The 12,336-nt window shown below is 37.2% G+C and overlaps 1 protein-coding gene across 2 annotated transcripts in view; it reads right to left on the bottom strand.

The window, feature by feature from the left end:
* Nucleotides 1-4,342: 4,342 nt before the first annotated feature.
* The window catches only part of LOC117399863 (peroxisome biogenesis factor 2-like), a 36,118-nt gene continuing 28,124 nt past the window's right edge, over nucleotides 4,343-12,336 (bottom strand). Inside the window, exons 2-3 of one of the 2 annotated variants that reach the window (XR_009328435.1) lie at nucleotides 5,631-5,686; nucleotides 4,343-4,964 (exon numbers count right to left, since the gene is read on the bottom strand). The gene's annotated coding sequence lies outside the window, so the exon portion shown is untranslated. The remainder of the gene's footprint in view (nucleotides 4,965-5,630; nucleotides 5,687-12,336) is intronic. The other variant, XR_009328434.1, reaches the window with a different exon arrangement.

Here is a 12,336-nt window from a genome sequence, read left to right as displayed (position 1 = left end):
CTAACATACAGTATACTATATAATCCTCAATACACAAATGGAAAGGAAATCGACTATTATGGTATTCTCAGTTGGTTCTTTCCTTTCAATTGTTGAAAACTGAATCGATTAATGTATTCCTCATCTGCATCCAATAATACAGTTGATTACCATGCTAAACAAGTATGTAGTAATATTGGTATAATATTGGTATAGGACTGGAAGTCAAAACAAGAAGAATCGTTGGATATGTTACAGTGAAAGTGTGAAACCAGTGATTGTATAGAATCACTAAAATTAGCTAGTGGATGTGTGAAATATTGAGTTTATAGTTTAAACTGCATACTCATTTTAGGAACTATTATAATTGTAGCTTTTTCATTGTGTTTATCTTCTATGGACATTGTTCATTTTGTTTAATAAATAATTGAATACTACAAGTCTATATGTTTCTTCTATTTTGCCTATATTCTGACTGTACTAGCGTATAAGAAAATATATCATTGGTTTGGACTAAATTATATAACATATACACAATATCTGATCAGAACAATTCAGTAACCCAGTGCTCCAGAAAAGGTTTTGGATCTTTGAGTAATTTACTCTCCAGTTTAGACACTATCATACCCGTCAACATTGAGTTTTTAAAAAATGGGAGCTTTTGTAAACTGAAATCTCATACCTGTCAACGTTTGAGAATACGGGAGAAAATCTATGCCGGAGATGTCGGGAGAAGGGTCCAAAATACAGGAGAATCCGGGTGAATACGGGAGAGTTGACAGGTATGCACTATGCAAGTACAATATCATTTGGGTGAGAAAAAAATAATTATGCAAGTAATAATGCAACATTACCTTAAAGTAATGAGTACTTTCAATAAATACTGTACATACCTGAATGCTAACTTATGGGGTATGCATTAACTAAAAACTTGGTCTTACAATAAAAACAACAATTCTTCTTATTTGTTTTATTGTCCACAAACAATATGGCTGTGAAGCAAATAAACACAGAAACAGAACATATATATATATATATATATATATATATATATATATATATATATATATATATATATATATATATATATATATATAAATTCCAATGCTGCAGTTGAAATATACTTATTAAACTGATACAAATGAAGAAATGCCAATATTGTATTCCTTATTGATCACTTTGTTATAGCAATATAAAGCATCCTGACTCTCTCCAACACAGAGTATTGTATTTATTATATAGATTTATCTACCAAAAATAGGTACATTGGTAGAATAGGTTAAGGGCGACTATGAAGGCACAGAGAAATCTGAAATCAAGAATCCAGTTTCTTATTCACCAGTCACAAACACGCATTGCAAGTGAGTGGATTCAACCGTAGGTTTATTTTAAAATTGTGTTCGTGGCAATTCCGTGGCAAGCTACAGTTAGCTGTCCCGGCATTTCTATAATACATTCTCTACATACCACATGCAGTATATTCACAGTTGAGACGCTGAGAACCAACGAAGTACAAGAAGCTTGATAACATGCAAACTCGAGCAGCGCACCAGAAATGCTATGCGTATTCTTTACACATTCAATTTAAATATCATGTGTAATTCATATTTTTTCAATGCATAAAACACCCAGTACGCATCTTATCTGGAGCTCTGCAGTAGCCTATGGCCATTTCTGTGACCTAGAACATTTCGTGATATGGTGACATAAGGACACAATGGGTTAATTTCCTTGCTTTATACTTCTGGGGGCTTTGATCTGAATCTGATTTGGTCACATGTGAAGCAGCCAAGGGTACTGAAAGCCAAGGATTGGAGGCACATCAAGGATTCCTCATTCCCTAAAAAGTGAGCCCTCCGGGTCTGGCATAAGATGCTTGTAGGTGATGGGGGGGTGAGGGTTACAAGCTACAATGTGCGGTTATCCTGTTAACATAAGGTGACCACATAGATCCAATCTCACTGGACAGGTTGGGGCAGTTCAAGTCTCAAAAACGTGAGAGACAGATTATGCTTAGGAATGTTGCGAGTTAAACTGTCTTTGTTAACCTGGCAGAATAAGGAGATATTATGGAGGGGTTGGGTTCAGGTGGTAACAAATAGTTACAGCAGATGGTAGTAGGATGTGTACTAGCAGTGTGCACAAAAGCAAAAAAAAAAAGCAAAATAGCTGTGATTGATGAGCCGAGTCTGTATGGAGTCCAGTGTGAGCAGTGAGCTGGGATTATCCTCTGCCTGGAGCAGGTAGTTTGAATTTCTAACCCAAAGCAGAGAAAAAAAGAATGCTGCATCCGGGATTGTCTTTGTCTGTAGAGGGCAGTGAATGTGGTTTGCCCAGAGCATAGAGGAAGGAAGGAAGCTGTGTGCCGGGCTCTCTCCTCCTGGAGTGGGTAGAATGAACTTCATGAACTGTTCAACTTCAGTCCCGCTGAGCCAAGAAGCCTGCAGTGTCTCAGGAAGATGAGTGAACTATTACTTGGATAACCAAGAACAAACATAATCCAGGTTTTTTTTTTTGTGAAAAGGTGAAGAGAGCAAAATGTTCTCAGTAATTTAAATAGCGGTACAAAATGTGTATTAGGAAGGTGTCATAGTGTATCATTGATTGTGCTTCATGCTCTTTACATATTGTCTCTTTAATGAAGCCCACAGGCTATTGTTGCTGTTGTGGAAAATACACAAAACAAACAATTCAGTGAACAACAAAGGTACACAGGTATCCCACTTGTTAGTATGAGTTTACTAAGGCTGTGAATACATTTTCTATTGACTGCGCCTGGGTTAAACACTTTTACCGGTACTGCACAAACACAAATCAGATATAAATCACACAATCCACAGCATTTGTGTGTGTGTGTATTTATTCTCTCGAACATTACAACAGAATCTTGCACATACTCTTTATTATTATTATTTATTTCTTAGCTGACGCCCTTATCCAGGGTGACTTACAATTCTTACAAGATATCACATTATTTTTACATACAATTACCCATTTATACAGTTGGGTTTTTACTGGAGCAATCTAGGTAAAGTACCTTGCTCAAGGGTACAGCAGCAGTGTCCCCACCGGGGATTGAACCCACGACCCTCCGGTCAAGAGTCCAGAGCCCTAACCACTACTCCACACTGGGGATGGGCTTTATTTCAGAGCGTTGTTTTGGTCAGATTTAGTAAACTGAGAACCTTTCATATTAAAGAGGATTTTAATTAATAAATGAGATGCACAACTTCTCAGAACATTTTGGATAACAAAATAACCCCCTTCTATAATGAGATATATTGAAATGTATACTGCATATTATCAAAATGATTGTGTTAATGCCTAACTGGGTCAAATTACAATTATTTATGAACTTGGTAGAAAAAGAAAGTTCACTTATTAAGATTATAAATGCACTTGCACTATATATTTTAAATGATTTAGGAATAGGGAACTGGGACAGAAATCCAGTTTTATATAATGGGTGCTCCACATTGATTCTCCATGAAGACTCTTGTGTTGTCTGGACAGATTTTCAAACCCTTTTCAAAGGGTATATTTTTCAACTCATGACACCAGCGGGTTTCCAAGAAATATAGTTCTAGGTTGCCAGGGGTTGCTAAAACTAATGTACCTGTAATTTTTATTTTCAATCATGGGGTTTCCATGGTGGGCAGTTTACACGTGAAATGGCGATACACGTGCACATTTGGGAGAATTACTCGTGTAAATCAGGTTTGTGGCAGACAAAAAATTGCCAGACAGGGATAGGGTAAGTCTCATTTATTTGTGTAAATGATGAAAAACACAGGAAAATCCACGCCCAGTTTCGCATGGAAACTCGCATTTCACGTGTAAATGTGAATGAGCTTGTTTACCCTTAAGTGACATCACTATAAATATTGCAAGGGAGCGGGTCAGTTGTTACTGTGGATTCCAAGATGGCAGAAAGGAAGTGGTTGAAGGGCAGTTTTATGGTTAGCAGTGGTGTAGTTCACCTTAATGATAATGCGGGCGGCTTTTTTTATTATTGTTTTTTGCTGTGTTTGGTCTGTCATGTTGTATATCTCTTTTGGGTTTACAGTTCTGTATAAAACCACTTACCATGGACTGCGTTATGCCCTTGTTATAGTATCAAAGCAGCTGTTTGAGAATACCCTTGCTGTAGAAACTACACTAAAGTTAAACACGAAGAGCAAGTGAGCTGCTTAAATGTCTACCTGAATTAATTCCTGTCCTTTTTTGATCCCAGCTGTCCAAAGACAATGCATGTCTGCCCTCCACGTTAATAAATATAGTTGGTGAACTGGATGTCATGAGTCAGCTCGATCACCCAAAACAGCGTAACACCATCCAACAAGTTGTTGATGCCCTCTCAGAACTGACGAAATAAAATTGCAAATGAACGTATTGATTGTGTTTTATTTGTTTGCATCATTAACATTTAACACAACAGTAAATCCAACACAACTTAAAAGACAGGAGAGAATCTCTGACAGCACGAGCCTCCTCAGATCACTGCTGTCCAATTGAAACTGGCGGCTGAGATAACCTTCACAGTTGCCAAGTCTGCTTATAATAAGCAGGATTTTGCTTGTTTTCTTGAGAGGCGGGTTGGAATTTGCATAAACGCCCATACTCTAACATGGGTTTGCTTGTCTTGGGCTTGTTTTGAAAGGCAGTGCCGCTTTTTTTTCTCGTGAGACTGTAACCTTCCCCGTCTGTCTCACAGGCAGCCACTGATTCCTGAACACCTCATTTTGTTGTTGACAAAGAGTTTGTGCAGGATACAGCAGGCAGTGGCAATTTTGGGAACAAACTAATGCTGCACTTCTGTTCGTTTCATCAGTATCCGCCACCTCCCTTTCAAGTGCCCACTACCCCTATTTGCACAAGAGTGGGGTTGAATGCTTCCTCAGCAGCTGTCAGTCGTCCGAACGGGTAGTGTTTCTAAGCCAGGGTAGTATGCGCTGCATCACCTGATCCCCTATATGCTGTATTGCCTGAATGAAAGGAAAATATATATAAGTCTCCGTCGGTTTTCAGCCATGGTGATCTGCAATACCTGTTGGTCAGTTTTCATTTTTAATTAATGAGTGTAACAGGGCGAGCAGCCCTGTACATTGTTTTGCTTATTTATTTTTAGATCGGGGTCTCCCCCTCCGCCCCTGTGCAGTGTATTGTGTATTTATTTTGTATTATTTTTATTGTATTATATTTATGACGGCGAAGCGCCGCCGTGTTACTGTTTTGTTTATTTTTAAAACGTGTCCTGGCAGAGGCGAGATCGGTGCTCATCCTCTGCCAGGAGAAGTGGAAAAACTCGTGCAGAAGGTGGCCATCTCCCAAATTAATTAAGTGATTAATTTTGTTGCTAATCGGGAGATGGTCACCTGTTATAAAAAGCCTGCAGCTCTCCAGCTCAAGGTGGACTGTCAGAAGGAGCGAGAGGAGTGACGGAGAAACAAGTGTAAAATTAACATAGGAACAGTGAAGTCAATCTGCCCAGCCTGACCTGTGTTTTATTTATTTTGTGTGCGTGATTTGTTTTTGTTTACTGTTTTATTTTCGCTCGGTGAGCAAGTGTTTTTGTATAAATATTTTATTTATTTTTTTGTTTAATAAAACGGCAGCCAGCCGATTCTTTCTTTAAAAACTGCAGTACTTACCTGGTGTCAGTTTGTTTTCGTGCCTGCTTCTGCCGTGACGTCACCACTCGTCCACCCTGTCACAATGAGTTATAAGATAAATTAGTTGAAACAGTATTCACTACTAACGACATTACACCCCACTAATGACATCTGAAAAACAATTTGGGCAAGAGCAGTAAAACACATTATTAACCAATCAGGCATGAGGTATTTTGCTTTATTACAGCAGCTTAGATTCACTCGTGCACCAATTCTCTGCGCATGGAAACCACATTTTCACAAAATTTCACTAGTAATCTTCAAAAACAGCACGAGTACTTTACGCATAGCTAATTTACATATCAACATATTATTATTATTATTATTTGTTTATTTAGCAGACGCCTTTATCCAAGGCGACTTACAGAGACTAGGGTGTGTGAACTATGCATCAGCTGCAGAGTCACTTACAATTACGTCTCACCCGAAAGACGGAGCACAAGGAGGTTAAGTGACTTGCTCAGGGTTACACAATGAGTCAGTGGCTGAGGTGGGATTTGAACTGGGGACCTCTTGGTTATAGGCCTGTTTCATTAACCACTGGACCACACTGCCTCATTTTAACTCTGTTTGACAAAGTGCTAACTTATTTAATCCATTTTTTTTGTAAAGAATTGAGACACAATACCTGTTTTATGGTTAAATAAACTGCAGATCTTAACCTTTCAAATGATATATGGTATGATCTAGTGATTTTTTTTTTTTACGCTGTATTCAGTCTATTAGTTTATGTGACATGTGACATGAAGGGTGTCTAATGTTTGAAAAAAAAACTTTTGTCCAAAAGGACAAAATGCTAGACAAATCTACTTGCCCACTCCCCGTCACACAACACACAAAAAATATAACTTGTAGGATTTTGCTTTTATTTAACAGTGAACGCAATCAATCAATTAGTTTTTAACGGGGGCGGATCTAGCCTTGTAGCTTGACATATTCTATGAAATTTAGTCTGTATTTTATTTTAAAATAATAATAAAATACTGTACAGAAAATCTCGCTTCTGTTCAAATCTAACAAAACCATTTTTTTATTTTTAATATAAAACATATGTAAATATGGTAAATGGCAAAAATAGGTTAGCAACACTAAAATCGAAAGAAAAATAAATCATAACATTTTTTGCCAGGGAAAATTTGTCTTGAAATGCTTCTAAACATTAAACTTCCTGTTTTGTTTTTAAAATCCCAACAACTACACGCTTGACCACAAAGTAGACTGAGAAACAATTTTATAAATTACACAACACAATTTTTTCTAATCCGCTAATACCTTAGCGACTATGGTGTTTTATTTTGTTGGTTTTTTTTTGTAATTTTACTAGATTGCTGGAAAAATAAATAAATAAAAACTAAGTGTCAATTGTAACGTACCAGTGATTCAGTCACATCAAGTGGACTAAAATGTGGACTAGAAAATCTTGCCTATCTCTACTAACTTAATCCTGATTGCAGAGCACCAAACAGATGATCCCAGCAATTGGTTTAACTGATCGGAACAACTTAGACTGATAATGGGAACTAACCTACAGCCAAAAGTTTTGCATCATCCTATAGAATTAACACACTTTGCTTCATAAAGTCGAATGAAACCTGTTTAATAATGTTATGTTAATACAGTGTTCCTCATTATATGTCCCACGGGCAAAAAGTGTCCCCCCAGCTCCCTCTGTACACTCTGCATTTTGTACATTTTTATTATTCATATTATTTGTGCTTTTTTTTTTTAAATTCCCTTTTCACCAGCTCCACTCACTTTAATCAGTTAACCCGCCTACTTTAGTTTTTCAACCAATAAAAAACAATCTAAATCATAAGCCTACTTTTCTTATTGGTTGTTGCTCAACAGAGCGGCATCTGTTCCCGCATTACAATACAGTGGTGATAATTGTATCTACTGTAGTTTGAAATAAGGAGTTTTTTAATTCGTAAAAAACAAGCAATAGATGAAACTGAGGAGGATACACAGCTTTTGACTGAAGCCACAGAGACTGCTCCCAGTCAAAGTACAACAAGTGAGCCCCCAGCGCTTTCTGAAGATGGTTTGTGCCAGGCCGCAAATCCTCTTTAAATTCAGCCGACACAAGTAAAGGCTGTCATACACCAGACGCGATGAGGTTTTTTAATTGCCGACTAGGTACTTTCGCAGCGACATGACCATACACAACAGAAGTGACACAGAGGCGATGCGACAGGTTTGAAAAACTGCCAGATCTATACAACTATGCAGAATTGCTATTGACAAAACTATGATCAAGACTGGTACATATTCGTCAACATCATGTAGTAATTATGAGTGTCTTCTCTGACGATATTTCAACACGTATGGCAATAAATCATCTTATCCAGTTCCTTCGAAATGGACTCCCATATATTGTCTTTCAAATCTGTATCTTTATAATTGTGCTGGCCTTTGTCATAAAGCTCTGGGTATTTTTTCAAGTATTATTGTTTCCTCTGTCATTTTGGATGCTGCTTCACCCTGCTGGACCACGTGCATTGAAGCTGTTTTCGGATTGCTCAATGCCCTGTTTGAAAAATAGGATTCAATACTATTTATTTTGTGCCGCTTCAGTACCGCTCCAGCGTCGCCTGTAGTATGAACGATATTTATGAAAAATATAAGTTCTTTTCATTTTGTCGCATCGCTGCACAGTTTCACTTGCTGCATCGCGTCTGGTGGGTAGCATCCTTAAAGCCTAAACATGTGATGACTAAAAAAACAGATGCTTTTAAGAAAGACTATAGAAAATGTAACTCTCTCTGGGGAGATGCATTTTTCTTTACGGAATTAGCAAATAAAGCCATCTGCCTGACTTGCCAGCAAGTCGTGTCAGTCATGAAATGGAGCAATCTGGAAAGGCATTTTACCACAGTGCACAACGATTATTCCGATGCAATCTATAATTAGAAACTGAAAACTTCCCTGAATTACCAGGAGCAGTTGTTAACTCAAGCAACTGATCAGGTATCGGTAGTTACTGAAGCATCTTTTTGAATTATATGGATTTTACTCAAACATAAGAAGGCTTTGAGTGACATGGAAATCATAAAGGAGTGCTTCATTGAACCTGCTAAAATTCTTTACGCTAACTTTCCAAACAAAGACAAAATACTGAAAGAGATCAGTCTCTTGCCACTATCAGGCACAATAGCTACAAGGTGATGCGAGACTCTTGGTTCTGATGTATTTGAACAGCTGATAACTGACTTGAACGAGGTGCCTTGCTTCAGTATAGTACTGGATGAAACAACCAATATCCAAAATATTGCACAGCTACTTGTATGGGTGCATTTTCCAAAACAGTCAGATGGTGTGTTTTTAGAGGAGATGCTCTGTTTACTGCCTCTGCGTATGTGAGAAGCTGACAAATTTATTTGATCATCATAATGTACAGTGCGAGAAGCTGGTTTCAGTTTATACAGACGGAGCACCTTCATTGATTGGATGCGAAAATGGTGCCGTGTTGCTTCTCACAAGTGCCCAATGTGTTGGAAAATGTGTTTCATACCATTGCATAATTCACCAGGAGGCTCTGGTTGCAAAGATAAAAGAAGGAGAACTCTCTCGGATCATGGATCTTGTTGTAAAAATAATAAACTACCTGTATGCACCAGCTCTTTCACAAGTTGCTCAGTCACTATGATGCAGGGTATAGAGACATAGTTCTGTACAGTGAGATTCGTTGGTTGTCTCGTGGACATGAACTTGAGCGTTTTTTGTCTCTGCTTCCAGTAATTCGGAAATTTCTAAATTGAGCAAGGCAAAAGTGAAGCAAGGTTTTCTGACGCTGACTGGATATTAGAACTTGCCTCTCACAGATATGACTGGACATTTAAACGCTCTGAATCTCTCCCTGCAAGGCAAACGTAAGATGGTGAGTGACATACTTCAGTCTGTGTGTTCCTTTATTATTATTATTTGTTTATTTAGCAGACGCCTTTATCCAAGGCGACTTACAGAGACTTGGGTGTGTGAACTATGCATCAGCTGAAGAGTCACTTACAATTACGTCTCACCCGAAAGATGGAGCACAAGGAAGTTAAGTGACTTGCTCAGGGTCACACAATGAGTCAGTGGCTGAGGTGGGATTAGAACCGGGAACCTCCTGGTTACAAGCCCTTTTCTTTAACCACTGGACCACACAGCCTCCTTCCCTAGCAAAGTTCTGATCAACGACTTGCAAAGCGCAGAGTTCACACACCATTTTCCAAAACTTGAGAGCATCACCACTGACAGACCTGAGCTGAAGGATCACTACAGACCATGATATATTTGTGACCTACATGACTCAACTGAGGGAGAGATTTGAGGCACGATTTAGTGACTTTTGCAATAGGAAGGTGTTGTTCCATTTTTTGCAAAATCCTTTTTCCATACCTGTGAGAGTCACCTCTACTGAACTCACACAAATGAGGATGGAAACTGCCAAGTCTGACTCTTGGAACTTTTGGAACTTCAAGCTGACTTGCAAGCAATACATTTGACATGCTCCGTGCCTGAATCCTGGTTTACAGTACCCCAAGAAAAATACCCCACATTGGTATCCTGTGCTTTTAACTGTCCGCGTTTGGCATCACAAATCTGATTTGGAACGCTGCAATTGGGATCTTGTTTAGTCTGATTTAGCAGATGATCTACCTGTGATGATTAACTTCTGGTACGCTGCAGTCGGGATTAGAAGGTGTACTAACTTTAGTCCAATCCAAGTGGACTAAATTTGGTACTCCGCAATTGACCCTATTTGTCCAAAGGGCAAAGTACAACGGCAAAACTGGTTGTCCCTCACACAAATCTTGTTGTCCCGGGCATCGGGTGATATGAATTGGACATATTCACAGCACTATACCTGTGTGGTTTAGACATTGCTATGCAGGTGCCGTAGGTAACCTAGTTTAATGGACTGCATACTGTGTCAAAATAAAGTTACAATGTAGTGCCATGGGTAAAGTTTTACAGCTTCTAATACATTACTTTTGTTGTTTTTTTTAATAACATTACAAAAAACTATTAGCCTTGAAATCAAACTTCATAAACCAGATAGGGTCAATGTTTTTTAAAAAATGACATATTCATGTTCATATTATTAATGATGATTCCATTTAAAGATCTAAGACAATTCTAGAGGGCATCTGAAGGCATGTCTAAATATTATATGCAGTTTTATATTTATTATGCATTAATGGAATGAAAACTCAAACCTGGCTCCAATCTGATTTACCTCAGGCTCATTTCCAAACTGATAGTTGATCCCTCTGTGGTGGGGCTCATTGATTAATTATACTACACATTGAAAATCAGGTCAAAACTTTAAAAAGCCACGGACTGTGCATGTACTGCACTGTATGAACAAATGCATTCATTTAGTTAATCTTGCCTTTAAAAGTACTAACAAAATCATTCCAGTAAATGTTAATTAGAATGTATCAATCTCTCCTTGCAGATACATGCATGTTACATTCCAGTCACCTTCAAGAGGTTGCATGAAGTAACTAAGTTGACACTGAAAACATGTCAGCCACTGTAAAAGCTAACCTGAATCGTTTTTCCTAAATTAATTCAAATTCCCAGAAACAACTCATATGTGACCTTCCACAGCAAGTGTAATATGGAAAAGACATTTGTCATTTTTTTTGGTTTAAACACTCTATTAAAAATACCACTAAAAATAAAATAGTGATGGAAATACATATTAGATAAGATTTACTGGAATTATGTTGTTAGTTCTCTGTATGCTATGCTTGTCACAGTTAATACAAGTAATATTTTATAGGAACTTTCCTTAAAATCCTCAGTTTCATGAGATTAACGTTTATAGAATACTCTATGCACTGCACTGTGGTTGCTGTAATCAATGGGGAGTCCTGTAATCCCATTTAGGAGACACAGCTACTGTATTGCTTGTGGTTTGCAATGGCTGCTTCAGCATCCGTCCAGGTATTTAAGCAAAGACAGCAGCAGACAAGAATTTGAGAATTCTGAAGAATATTCATGTAGTGTTTTTTAGTTAATAATGAGACAAAAAGTTAACAAATTGCACTGCAATCAAGGCAAGATTAAATAAATTACCATATAGATTGTAATCCTTTATAATGGCTACATACACGCTATCACACATCTACACACAGGTAAACACTTTAGTTTAAACCATTTCTATATATGAATATGAATATGTCATTTTTTTTTTACATGAACCAACTATATTTTAATATTACAATCACCTTATGTATTTATTTAGTTTATGTTTATATTTTTGGTGTTTTAAAATGTCTTACATCAAGAAGGGTTAAATAAGAATTATCTGTCATTATGCCAAACTAAAACCAGGTTGAAACAATATTAATAGAAGTAGTTTCTCAGAATGTCCATGTTTAACAATAATAAAAATAATAATACAGTAGTCTCTGGCTAAGAGAACTCCCCTCGGGAAGCAAGCTAAGTGTTCTCCAAGATGGAGTTAGCCACCAGACACGATATGAATCAATCAATAAATAAATAAATAAATAAATATATATATATATATATATATATATATATATATGTATTACTTGTCATGACGCACGTGCATCAACATATGAAATTAACTGAATAAGTAAAAGCAAAACAATAGGCAAGTGTAGTTAATAAACTATAATAATAATAATAATAATAATAATAATAATAATAATAATAATAAGTAGTAACA

Source organism: Acipenser ruthenus, chromosome 4, assembly GCF_902713425.1.
Source record: "Acipenser ruthenus chromosome 4, fAciRut3.2 maternal haplotype, whole genome shotgun sequence".
Taxonomy (NCBI): Eukaryota; Metazoa; Chordata; class Actinopteri; order Acipenseriformes; family Acipenseridae; genus Acipenser; species Acipenser ruthenus.
Note: the sequence above shows the minus strand (reverse complement) of the source record. Positions and strands in the feature narration are given on the sequence as shown.